The sequence below is a fragment of the Pan troglodytes genome, chromosome 3 (genome assembly GCF_028858775.2).
Source record: "Pan troglodytes isolate AG18354 chromosome 3, NHGRI_mPanTro3-v2.0_pri, whole genome shotgun sequence".
Lineage (NCBI taxonomy): Eukaryota > Metazoa > Chordata > Mammalia > Primates > Hominidae > Pan > Pan troglodytes.
Genome location: NC_072401.2, coordinates 61,243,300 through 61,256,153, shown reverse-complemented (window position 1 = coordinate 61,256,153; position 12,854 = coordinate 61,243,300). Strand labels below are relative to the sequence as shown.

The following is a 12,854-nucleotide window of genomic DNA, read 5'->3' as shown; positions in this document are numbered from 1 at the left end:
AATAATGGGAGTCTTCTCTTTTATGAGAGGTAAGTCTACATAAATACTCTTTGTTTTATTTAATTTTGTTAATCTTTTGAATGTACCAAATTTTGGTTTTATTTCCTTTGTTGTTTTTATTCTTTCATTTGCTTATTTTAGCAATAATCACTATTTCTTTTCTTCTGCTTTGGGGGGTTTGTTCATTTTTTCTAGTTCCTTAAAGTATAAAATTGCATATTAATTAAAAATTTTTGTCTTATTAATGTAGGCATTTTAAGGTCATAAATTGTCCTCTAAATATTGCTTTTTAATAAATTTTGGTGTATTTGTTTTTAATATTCTTAAACTTTGTTCTGTTTTCTTTTGATTTTATCTTTGTTATTTTGAATTATATTTTAATGTGTAATCATTTGTGAATTTCTCAATTTTTTAAAACTGCTGACATTGAAGGTTATTCCTTTGTATTTTCAGAAAATAACACACACTATTTCAATCCTCTTAAACTTATTGAGGCTTTTCCGGTCAAGTGATGATTTGTTTTGGAAATATTAATATGCACTTGATAATATTAAATATGTAGCTGCTTTTTGGAGTGTGTTATAGATGTGTGTTAGAGCTAGAAGATTTATAGTGTTCTTCTAGTATTCTATTTCCTTGTTGATCTTTTTTTAAATTTTTGTGTATTTTTAAGAGTGAAATAGAGGGGGTGGGCCAAGATGGCTGATTAGAAGCAGCAGTGTTCCATGGCTCTCATGGAGAAGAATGAAAACAGTGAATAAATTCTGCAACTTCAACTGAGGAATTAAGATTCTCAAACTGGGACTGACTTAGCAGTTGGCACAACTCAGAGAGTGACAAAAAGCAGAGTGGGGTGACAGCCCACCCCAGAGTGGCACAAGCCAGGGGAGTCCCAACCCCCAGCCAAAGGAGGTATCTTTACTGGTGATACCTCCAGGTGTGTGAGAGACCGAGGCTGTTGCTGTCAGTTGCTAGGGGATTGGGTGAAGGGAGATGAATGGAGAAATGAAGACAAAGACAAAAAGATCTGTTTTAAAAGAAGGTGTCAGGGGCTCCTTGCTCCTAGTGAACAAAGGCTTTGAGCTTCTACAACCCTTCATATTTATTAGGTAAAAAGAGCAGGGAGGGAGAGGTAATGGTTGGTCAGCTGCTTGATTTATCACAGGTACACATAATTTCTTTCTTTGTACAACAGGCTTCAGATATTCCTACAGATAATCACAAGGAACACTGTGCTTGGGGTGTGATTGCCCTCAGCACTCCTTCTGGGGGCAGACATAGTCATCAGTTTTCCAACATCCTGCTTTCATAAGAACAGTTTTCTGTTTGCTCGTATAGCCTCCAGTGGTATGCTGAGTTGGTCACGACCCTCATTCTTTTGGCCTGTAACATCTCCCTCTTTTTGCTTTTTCATTAATTGAATAAAGGTAATTGCAGGTTTTGCAGCTCTCAATTGCCATTTGGTGGTCCACCTGATTTTGAAGACTATGAACAAAAAAACAGAAACATAATAACATTAATCCAATAGTAACAACAAAGACATTGAGTTGCTGTTTGCAGTAGGTCCAAGGGTTAAGGCTCTCTAAACCTTGTTGGAATTCTGCCCAAGCTTTTAAACAGGGCTGAAACACTTGGGTTTGCTTATCGAAGTTAAGGATTTTACTTTGTAAATCATAAATATCAAAAGTAACATTGGATGTGAAAGCTCACTGTAAATGGGCCTTTACAAGGCTCCAGGAATATTCACTTTGGTTATATTCCAAATTGGTCACACAAATATGAGTATGATTAAAATGACAATGCAATTGCTGATGCAACTGCAAACTTTGTATTTGTTCTCCTAGCCGAAGAACAGTAGCCTTTAACATTGCCACCTCTGTTTATATTTCAGCGTTAATTTTATTTTGAAGCATCCATGCCTGGCCAGCTGTGCGTGTCCAATTTTCTACATATTGAGCTGTTTGAATAGAGCGATGCATTGCTACTGAGGACATCACAACAGAGGTTATCAATGTAACTAAGGAGACTATAGCAACAATTATCATGCCTAAGGCTCTATGAGCACGATGAGTAAGCTGAGTAAAAAAGAGTTTTATAAGATGTAAAATGGGAGTGCCACCCAAGGTTCAGACAGATTTACAGGAATCCATAATCTGAGAATGCAACCTAGAATTATTAGGGTGGATATATCATGTGTCTGTATTGTGCTGTGATTAAGGCAATGATAAATTTGACAGGAATCACAAGTCGACTGGGCATCGTCCACCTGGAGTTGGTCCTTTTTTGCTACTAAGAAAACATAAGGATTAAAGCACAAATTATAAATTGAGTGGTAATATTTTCTACCATGATAATATTAAAACTGCATTTAGCACTGTTATTATTATTGAATAATGTCCCAACTCAAATGCTGCCATTAATAAATGGGAGTGCTGTTTTGCATATCGAATTCTGGATTGGACCTCTCTTTCCTTGAGAATGCCATTGAGGCAAAGGTGGGCTAAGGCCTGCGCCATGCCAAGTAATTTGCGCAGCAGATTGGGATTGAATCCCAATGTGATGTGGCAAAGAGATGTTAAAGTTTTGCCACCAGTGGCAGTGAAGTTCATGCCATGAGGTCTGATGCTCATCTCTCGCAACCAAGTGACCATGGGGACCCCAGTCAATAATGTCTCCCATCAGCATGGACTGTTGTCTAGCTAGGGAGCCAAGACACTGGGTCCAAGGAGGGGAGTTAGAATTATCAAAGGGAACCCATTCTGTATAATTAATACAATTTGGGCGATGAGACCAGGAGTGATTAGTAACTGCACCAGAAATATTAATAGAGCTGAGGCCCAATAGGCACAAATATTTTCTTTTTTTTATTATTATACTTTACGTTCTAGGGTACATTTGCACAATGTGCAGGTTTGTTACATATGTATACATGTGCCATGTTGGTGAGCTGCACCCATTAACTCGTCATTTACATTAGGTATATCTCCTAATGCTTTCCCTCCCCCCTCCCCCCACCCCATGACAGGCCCCAGTGTGTGATGTTCCCCTTCCTGTGTCCAAGTGTTCTCATTGTTCAATTCCCACCTATGAGTGAGAACATGAGGTGTCTGGTTTTTTGTCCTTGCGACAGTTTGCTGAGAATGATGGTTTCCAGCCTCATCCATGTCCTTATAAAAGACATGAACTCATCCTTTTTTATGGCTGCATAGTATTCCATGGTGTATATGTGCCACATTTTCTTAATCCAGTCTATCATTGATGGACATTTGGGGTGGTTCCAAGTCTTTGCTATTGTTAATAGTTCCGCAATAAATATACATGTGCATGTGAGGAAAGACAATTTTGGAACCAAAGTTTGATTTTGGAAAGCCTTTTTAGTATATTTAAAGCATTTGATATTGTAAAACAGAATTCCAAATTACTATAAGTCATTTATTTTGCCAAAACGATGACTCAGAAACGTTAAAGAAGCAAAAACGTTTTATAACTCTTTTGAATTTAGTTAATATATTCACATAGATAACCTATTCTGCAAGATTAATTTTCAGAATTTTTCTACCACTTGTTTGAAACTTCAGCTTTTTCCTCATTTGAAAAGCCAGGTGTCAGGAAAGACAATTTTTCTTATTATACTTTAAATTCTAGGGTACATGTGCACAACGTGCAGGTTTGTTACATTTGTATACATGGCTGCATGGCACATATATTTTCTATGGTAACTCAATCATGCCTGGGATTAAATTGCAAGGAAACTGCAGTTGAGTGATGTATCCTGGGTGATGCATAAAGGAAGTCCCTCCAATGGAGCAGTATAATTGATACCATTGTCCTGAGAGTCTAATTGCTCTGTGTCAGGTGGAGTTAAGGGTCCTGGTGCCCATACTCCTTGATCATGATATATATCAGGAGGATTGCCAGTCCAGAGTACAGGTCGTACTACTGGGAGGTTAAGAATATATGCCCAATATGTTTTTGCCTCTGCACAGGGAAAACATACTGCACAGGATATTACAGCTGACATGGCCATAAACTTGGAGTTAGGGGTTTTTGCCTCACCCTGATGCTCTAGCAGTTTCTCAGCTTTTTGTGTGGTTTTCTTGATCTGTCGCCATGTCTTTGCATTCAGATTCAACTGGCTCATGGCTCATATTGGAGGAGCTGGGCCCATGGTTGGGATCCATGGATCCCTCCAGTCTCCCATTCCATGGTCACATACATGGTGGGGGAACCCACAGAGTTTGTCTATGTCCTGTAAAAACATAAGCATACCCTCATCCCCACGTTAGTAAATCTACTGGGCCTTTCCATTGCCCTTCTTCTGGGGACTTCTATAATACCTTTAGGTAAACTTTCTTTTTTCCCTGTAACATTTGCCACTGTCGTTCTGCCAGAGTCTTATTATCTGTAATAGGTGTTAAAAAATTTAAAGTAAATAAGGCTAAATGTAATTTTGTTTGAGGTGGTAGCTGGTCTCCCACTCCCCCTTTTTGTTTTTTTCAACATACACTGTATGTTACATTAATTACATTAATAAATGTAATGTATGTTTGATGTGCCAGCTCTATAATGCCTTGTCCTCAGGGATTGTAAGGAATTCCTGTCTTATGAGTAATTGCCCATAACTATAAAAATTTTTGAAAAGCATGACTAACATAAGCAAGTCCATTGTCAGATTTTATTGGTTTAGGGACACCCATATGGGCGAATGACAATAAACAATGCCACTGTACATGGCCAGCTGTTTCTGTTTGACACGTAGCATGTAACATATGAGAGTAAGTGTCTAGTCACATGAACACAGCTAAGCTTGCCAAAGGCTGCTATATGTGTAATACCCATTTGCCAGATTTCATTTGGAGCTAAGCCTCGCGGGTTACATCCTTTTATGGGTATATCACCAGGGACATACTGGCAAGTGGGACAGGCTTGCACAATAGCTCGAGCCTGGCTACGAGGCAGATGAAACATACAAGTAAGGGTGAGGTGTTTTGATGCAATAATGTATGAAAGGCTTGAGCTTGCTGAAACACAGAGTCAATCAATTTATCTGCTTTGTCATTGCCTACAGATAGTGGTCCAGGAAGTTGTGTGTGAGAGTGAATATGAGAAATATGTAAAGGAGCAGCATGAGAACAAATAACTTGCTGAAGTCTTAGAAACAAGTTAAACAGCTCTGGTTCTATGGTGCTTTTAATAGTGGCAGTCTCAATGTGACTGGCTACATTTACAACATAGGCTGAATCACAGACAATGTTAATAGGAGTTGAAGCAGTGAGCTGTAAAACCTCAATAACTGCCATTAATTCTGAGTGTTGAGCTGAAACTCCAGAGGTTTTTATTGTTTGAGTATGCTTAGGTCCATAAATAGTTGCTCAGCCTTTGGAAGAGCCATCAGTGAAATAAGTCTGGCCACCTGGAATAGGCTTGTGATGAGTAATCACAGGGAGGATAAAAGGGTGAACTTTACAAAATTGCAAAACTTACCTGATGGATAGTGGTTGTCTATTATTACTAGAAAATCCACAAGAGCAATTTGCCAAGCAGTCAACATTTCCCATGCTGCAGCCTGTTGTTAGAAATCCAAGGGAACAATAATTTTGTCTGGGTCATATCCTGTAAACATTTTTGATCTGTGCCTATCCATAGTTATAAGTTGAGTAATTAAAGAAAGATAAACTTGTAAAGATTTTACTGTTTGATTGGATAGAAAAAGCCATTCTATTACTGTTACAAACTTGTCTATAAATGGGCCCAAAAGTCCTATTGGAGAGTAGGGGGTTGGAAGAATAAACAGAAGCAAAGGCTTTTGTGGCTGTAGCCAGGAGGCATGTCTTCACTGAAGCATTTGTTCTACAAGCTGTAATTCACCTTCTGCCTCCTTAGTAAGTTGCCAAGGAGAGTCTAATGAAGAATCTCCTTGGAGGGTCTGATAAAGGTGTTTGAGTCGATAAGTAGCAATACCTATCATCAGGTGCAGCCAATTAATATCCCCTAACAATTGTTGGAAATCTTTCAGTGTTTGTAATCTGTCCCTACAGAGAGTTACTTTCTGAAGTCGAACACTTCTTTCAGTAACAATAGTGCTTAAGTACCGATGTGGGGAGGTTGTTTGCACCTTTTCTGGAGCTATTTTGAGATTCCATTTAATCAAAGCCCGTTTTGTTTCTCTGAATAACTGATGTAAAATTTGATCTGTAGGAGTGGCCAAAAGAATATCCTCCATATAATGAACGATGTAAGCAGTAGGAAACATATTCCGAGGCTCCTTTAATGCCTGTCCTACAAAATGCTGACATAGCACAGGACTGTTAAGCATGCCTTGTGGTAAAACTTTCCATTAATAATGAGAACCAGGTTGTCTTTGATGGATAGAAAGCACAGAGAAGGCAAATCGAGGCTTATCCTTCTCGTGGAAGGGTATAGTAAAGAAATAATCTTTAAGATCTATTACTAAGAGAGGCCAGTCCCTTAAAATGGCTGGCGCGGATGCCAGACCTTGCTGTAATGCACCCATTGGTTTAATTTGTGCATTAATGACTCTTTTGGAATTGCAAATACTGGTGAATTCCAGGGACTAACTGACTCTTCAATATGTCCTGCATCCAATTGCTCTTTTACTAGCTGATAGAGTTGAGTTAGTTTCTCCTGTGATAGGGGCCATTGATTCATAGAGGCATGGGTGGGACAACAGATTCTTTTAAATTTTTAGACTCAGAACATGACTCCTGCTGTCCAGCAGAATAAGGAGTTAATGGCAGACAGACAGTAAGAAACAAACTCCAAGTGGAGAAATCAGAAGGGTCAACTTTAAGACCTTTTTGATGAGCCCATTTTAATCCTTCTCCTATTCTGTTCCAAATTTCCACATTGAGAGTGCCCATCTGTGGAAACCATGGGTTATGTACAGTGACCTTCTTCAGCATCTTAGTTAATGTTTGAGAACTAACCTGAGCACCAGATTGTTTAAGTAAAACTTCAAGCAACTGCACATAATGTTGCTCCTGAATAGATAGATTCTGCCCCATGTTACCCTGATTCAGAAAACTTCCCATTCCCAGTACCTCTTTAGGGCACTGACTTATATTAGCTGCCAGAAGACTTGTCCCAAGGTTTCTTGCTCATCTGGTCAGTTTCACTTTCTCTGCTCCAGCAGACCTTCTTTGCTCATGTCCCTGTCCTGGGCACCACTTGTCACTGCCGGTTGCTACAGGATTGAACGAAGGGGGATGAATAGAGAAATGAAGACAGAGACAGAAAGATCTGTTTTAAACGAAGGTGACAGGGGGCTCCTTGTTTCTAGTGAACAAGGGATCTAAGCTTCTACAGCCCTTCGTATTTATAAGGGAGAAATAGGAGGGATGGAGAGGTAATGGTTGGTTAGCTGCTTGATTTATCACAGGTACACTTAATTGCTTTCTTTGTACAACAGGCTTCAGATACTTCTATAGGTAATCACAAAGAACACTGTGCTTGGGGTGTGACTGCCCTCAGCACTCTTTCTGGGGGCAGACACAGTCATCAGTTTTCCAAATCCTGCTTTCATGAGAACAGTTTTCTGTTTGCTCCAGTGGTATACTGAGTTGGTCAGGACCCTCATTCTTTCAGCCTGTAACAGAGGGTATTAGAGTCTGGATTGAACCGTAGCAAACAGCAGTAGCCCTATAGAAGAAGGGCTTGACTGTTAAAAGAAAAACAAACAAATAGAAAGCTACAGCAACAACATGAACAAAAAAAAAACACCCATAAAAACCCGTTCAAAGGTCAGCAACCTCAACAAAGTTGAGAAAGAATCAATGCAAAAACATTGAAAATTTAAAAAGCCAGAGTGCCTCTTCTTGAAATGATTGAAACAGCTCTCCAGCAAGGGCACCTAACTTAGCCAAGTCTGAGATGGCTGAATTTACAAAAGTCAGCTTCAGAAGGTTGGTAATAACAAACCACACTGAGCTAAAGGAGCATGTTCTAAAACAAGACAAAGAAGCTAAGAATCATAATAAAACAATACAGGGCCGGACACAGTGGCTAACACCTGCAATCCAAGCACTTTGGGAGGCTGAGGCAGCCAGATCCTGAGGTCAGGAGATTGAGATGATCCTGGCCAACATGGTGAAAGGCTGTCTCTACTAAAACACAAAAAATTAACCAGGTGTGGTGGTGCACACCTGTAGTCTCAGCTACTCAGAAGGCTGAAGCAGGGGAATCACTTGAACCCATGAGGTGGACATTGCAGTGAGCTGAGATCATGCCACTACACTCCAGCCTGGTGACAGAGCAAGACTCCATCTCAAGAAAAATTTACAGGAGCTCATACCCAGAATTGCTCATTTAAAGAGGAACATAAATGACCCAATGAAGCTGAGAAACACAACATGAGAACTTCACGACACAATAACAAGTATTGATAGCCAAATAAACCAAGCAGAAGAATGAATCTCAGAGTGTGCAGACTATTTTTCTGAAATAAGACAGGCAGACAAAAATAGAGGAGAAAAGAATGAAAAGGAATCAACAAAACCTCCGAGAACTATGGCTCTATATAAAAATACCTATGATTGATTGGGGTACCCGAAAGAGATAGGGATAGTGGAACCAAGTTTGAAAGCATACTTTGAGATATAATCCAGGAGAATGCCCCCAACTTAGCAATACAGGGAAACATTTGAATTCAGAAAATCCAGAGAACCCCAGCAAGATGCTCCATGAGAAAATCAACCTCAAGACACATAATCATCAGATTCTCCAAAGTCACAATGAAAGAAAAGTGTTAAGAGCAGCCAGAGAGAAAGGCCAGGTCACCTACAAAGGAAAGCCCATCAGACTAACAACCTGTCATTGGAAACCCTACAAACCACAAGATATTTGGGACTAATATTCAACATTGTTAAAGAAAAGAATTTGTAACCCAGAATTTCATAACCAGACACACTAAGCTGTATAAGTGAAAGGGAAATCATATTCCTTTCAGACAAGCAAATGCTGAGGAAATTCATCACCACCAAGCTTGCCTTTCAAGAACTCCTGAGGGAACTACTAACTATTGAAAGGAAATACCGTTACCAGTGACTACAAAAAACACACCAAGGTACACAGACTAGTGACACTATAAAACAACCATGTAAACAAGTCTGCAAAATAGCCATCATGATGACAGGATGAAATTGACACAATATTAACCATAAATGTAAATGGACTTAACGCCTCAATTAAAAACACAGAATGGCAAGCTGGATAAAGAGTCAAGCTCCGTCAGTATGTTGTCTTCAAGAGACCTATTTCACATGAAAAGACACACATAGGCTCAAAATAAAGGGATGGAGGAAAATTTACCAAGCAGAGGAAAACAGAAAAAAAGCAGTAGTTACAATTTTTGTTCCTGACAAAACAGATTTTAAACCAACAAATATTTTTTAAAAAGGCATTACATGATGATGAGTTTTCAATTCAACAAAAAAGCTAATTATTCTAAATATATGTGTACCCAATACAGAAGCATCCAGATTCATAAAGCCAGTTCTTAGAGACCTTCAAAATGACTTAGACTCCCACACAATAATAGTGGAAGATTTTAACACTCCACTGACAATATTAGACAGATCATTGAGACAGAAAATTAACAAAGATTTTCAGGACCTGAACTCAGCTCTGAATCAAGTAGACCTAATAGATATCTAGAGAACTCTCCAATTGAAAACAACAGAATATACATTCTTCTCATGGCTCCATGGCACTTACTCTAAAATTGATCACATTATTGGAAATAAAACACTCCTCATCAAATGCAAAAGAACTGAAATCATAACAAACAGTCTCCCAGACCACAATGCAAATAAATTATAACTCAACATTAAGAAACTCAATCAAAATCACAAGACTATATGGAACTTGTACAACATGCTCCTGAATGACTCCTGGGTAAATACTAAAATTAGGGCAGAAATTAGGAAGTTCTTTGAAACTAATGAGAACAACGAGACAACATACCAGAATCTCTCAGATGCAGCTTAAGCAGTGGTAAGAGGAAAAGTTAGAGCACTAAATGCCCCATATCAAAAAGCTACAAATATCTCTAGTCAATGACCTAACATCACAAGTAAAAGAACTAGAGGACCAAGAGGAAAACTTCCCAAAGCTAGCAGAAGACAAGAAATAACCAAGATCAGAGCAGAACTGAATGAGATAGAGACACACAAAATCCTTCAAAAAACTCAAGGGATTCAGGAGCTGTATTTTTTTTTTTTTTTGAATAAAAGTTAAAAAATAGACCACATCTACACTAATAAAGAAGAAAACTAAAAAGAATTAAATAGACATAGTCAGAAATGATAAGGGGGATATCACCACTGACCCCACAAACATACAAACAACCATCAGAGAATACTTTAAAAATCTTTAGCACATAAACTAGAAAATCTAGAAGAAATGGATACATTCCTGGATGCACACACCCTCCCAAGTCTGAACCAGGAAAACATTAAATCCCTGAATAAACCAATAATGAGTTCAAAAATTGAGGCAGTAATAAATAGCCTACCACCACCACCAACAACAAAAATCCCAGGATCAGATAGACTTACAGCTGAATTCTAACAGAGATACTATTTCTTCTGAAACTATTCCAAATAATCATAAAGGAGGGACTCCAACATCAACAACAACAACAACGACAAAACTTGAGGCCAATATCCCTGATGAATATCAAAGCAAAAATCCTCTAAAATACTGACAAACCAAATCCAGCAACACATCAATAAGTTTATCTACCACAATCAAGATGACTTCATCCTCAGAATACAAGTTTGGTTCAATGTACAAAAATCAATAAATGTTATTCATCACATAAACAGATCTAAAGACAAAAAACACATGATTATCTCAATAGATGCAGAAAAGGCCTTTCATAAAATTCAGCATTTCTTCACATTAAAAACTCTAAATTAACTAGGCATTAAAGGAACATACCTCAAAATAATAAGAGCCATTTATGATAAATGCACAACCAATATCATACTGAATGGGCAAAAGCCGGAAGCATTTCCCTTGAAAAACAGCCCAAGACCACAATGTCATCTCTCACCACTCCTATTCGACATTTTACTGAAAGTTTTGGTCAGGTCAATCAGTTGTGAGAAATAAATAAAAGTTATTCAATCAGAAGAGTGGAAATAAAATTATCTTTGTTTGCAGATAACATGATTCTATATCTAGAAAACCCATTGTTTCAGTCCAAAAGCTTCTTAAACTGATAAGCAACTTCATTAATCTCAGAATATAAAATCAATGTTCAAAAATTGGTAGCTTTCCTGTACACCAACAACAGGCAAGCAAAGAGCCAAATAGTAAATGAACTTCCATTCACAATAGCTACCATGAAAATAAAATATCTAAGAATTCTACTAGCAAGGGAAGTGAAGGACTTCTTCAAGAACTACAAACCACTGCTCAAGGAAATCAGAGAGGACACCAACAAATGGAAAAACATTCCTTGATCATGGGTAGGAAGAATCAATAACATAAAAATGGTCATACTGCCCAAAGTAATTTATAGATTCAATGCTGTTCTCATTGAACTACCATTGACATTCTTTACAGAATTAGAAAAAAAAACTATTTTAAAATGTATAAGGAACTAAAAAGTCAGTAGAGCCAAGACAATCCTAAGCAAATAGAATAAAGCTGGAGGTATCATGCTACCTGACTTCAAACTATACTACAAAGCTATAGTAACCAAAACAGCATAATACTTGTACAAAAACAGACATGTAGCCCAATGGAGTAGAACAGAGACCTCAGAAATTACACCACACATCTACAACCATCTGATCTTTGACAAACCTTGTAAAAACAATCAGAAAAGGGTTTACTATTTAATACATGGTTCTGGGAGAACTGGCTAGTTGTATGCAGAAAATTAAAACTGCACCCCTTCCTAATACTTTATATGAAAACTAACTCAAGGTGGATTAAAGAATTAAATGTAACAACAAAAACTTTAAAAACCCTAAAAGAAAATCTAGGTAATACCATTCAAGGCTTAGGAACAGGCAAAGATTTTATGATGAAAACACCAAAAGCAATTACAACAAAAGAAAAATGGACAAATTGGATCTAATTAAAGGTCTCCTGCACAGCAAAATAAACTATCATCAGAGTGAACAGACAACATATAGAAGGAGAGAATATTTTTCCCAGTTATGCATCTGACAAAGTACAATTTCAGTTACTTTGCTTTATTTGAAAATATTTTCCCTAAATCAAAATCTTATCCCTTCCTGAATATTTGCAGCATTCCTTATGTTTCTCACTTTTAGAAAGTATTTATCTTCTAAGTGCCTACTCCTGAACTTGTTTCGCAGATTGCCTTGTAATTCAGGCAAGTTTTATTTTGAAAAAAATCTCACCAGAAATTTCCATCAAATTAGAATTAAGAAGGAAAAGATGCATGTGACAAAATAGACAAACATGTTTTTATTCTATTAATGGTCTGTTAACCTGCAATGAGGTAAATCTTTCTTAAAAGGATATTCAAACCTAGTTTCTGAGAAAATATTGCCTGCAGAGTGTCAATATTGTTCAATGTTTTTATTGTCCTTGAGTGCATGCATTATGTGTCACCCAGATTCCCCTTTTGGGAATATAGAAATTACTTTCCAGCTGATGAAGTGATGTACAACTGACATACCTCACCTATAAGCTCTCTCTCTCAGTACAACCCTGCTGAAAGCTATCTAGCATATAGTGACCTTTCCAAGACAGCCCATATCCAATGCCTGGTCACATGTAGGACTCTAAAGGCCCATTCTCCCCTTTTCAATTTGGACCAACTCTGAAGGCCTAACAGCTTCAGAGCTCCCAGT

The 12,854-nt window shown here is 37.9% G+C and overlaps 1 long non-coding RNA gene across 1 annotated transcript in view; it reads right to left on the bottom strand.

The window, feature by feature from the left end:
• Positions 1-1,026: 1,026 nt before the first annotated feature.
• LOC107974305 (uncharacterized) overlaps positions 1,027-12,854 on the bottom strand; it is a 62,958-nt gene continuing 51,130 nt past the window's right edge. Inside the window, exons 2-4 of the long non-coding RNA XR_001716946.2 lie at positions 7,062-7,204; positions 5,485-5,566; positions 1,027-1,485 (exon numbers count right to left, since the gene is read on the bottom strand). This is a non-coding gene — a long non-coding RNA (uncharacterized LOC107974305). The remainder of the gene's footprint in view (positions 1,486-5,484; positions 5,567-7,061; positions 7,205-12,854) is intronic.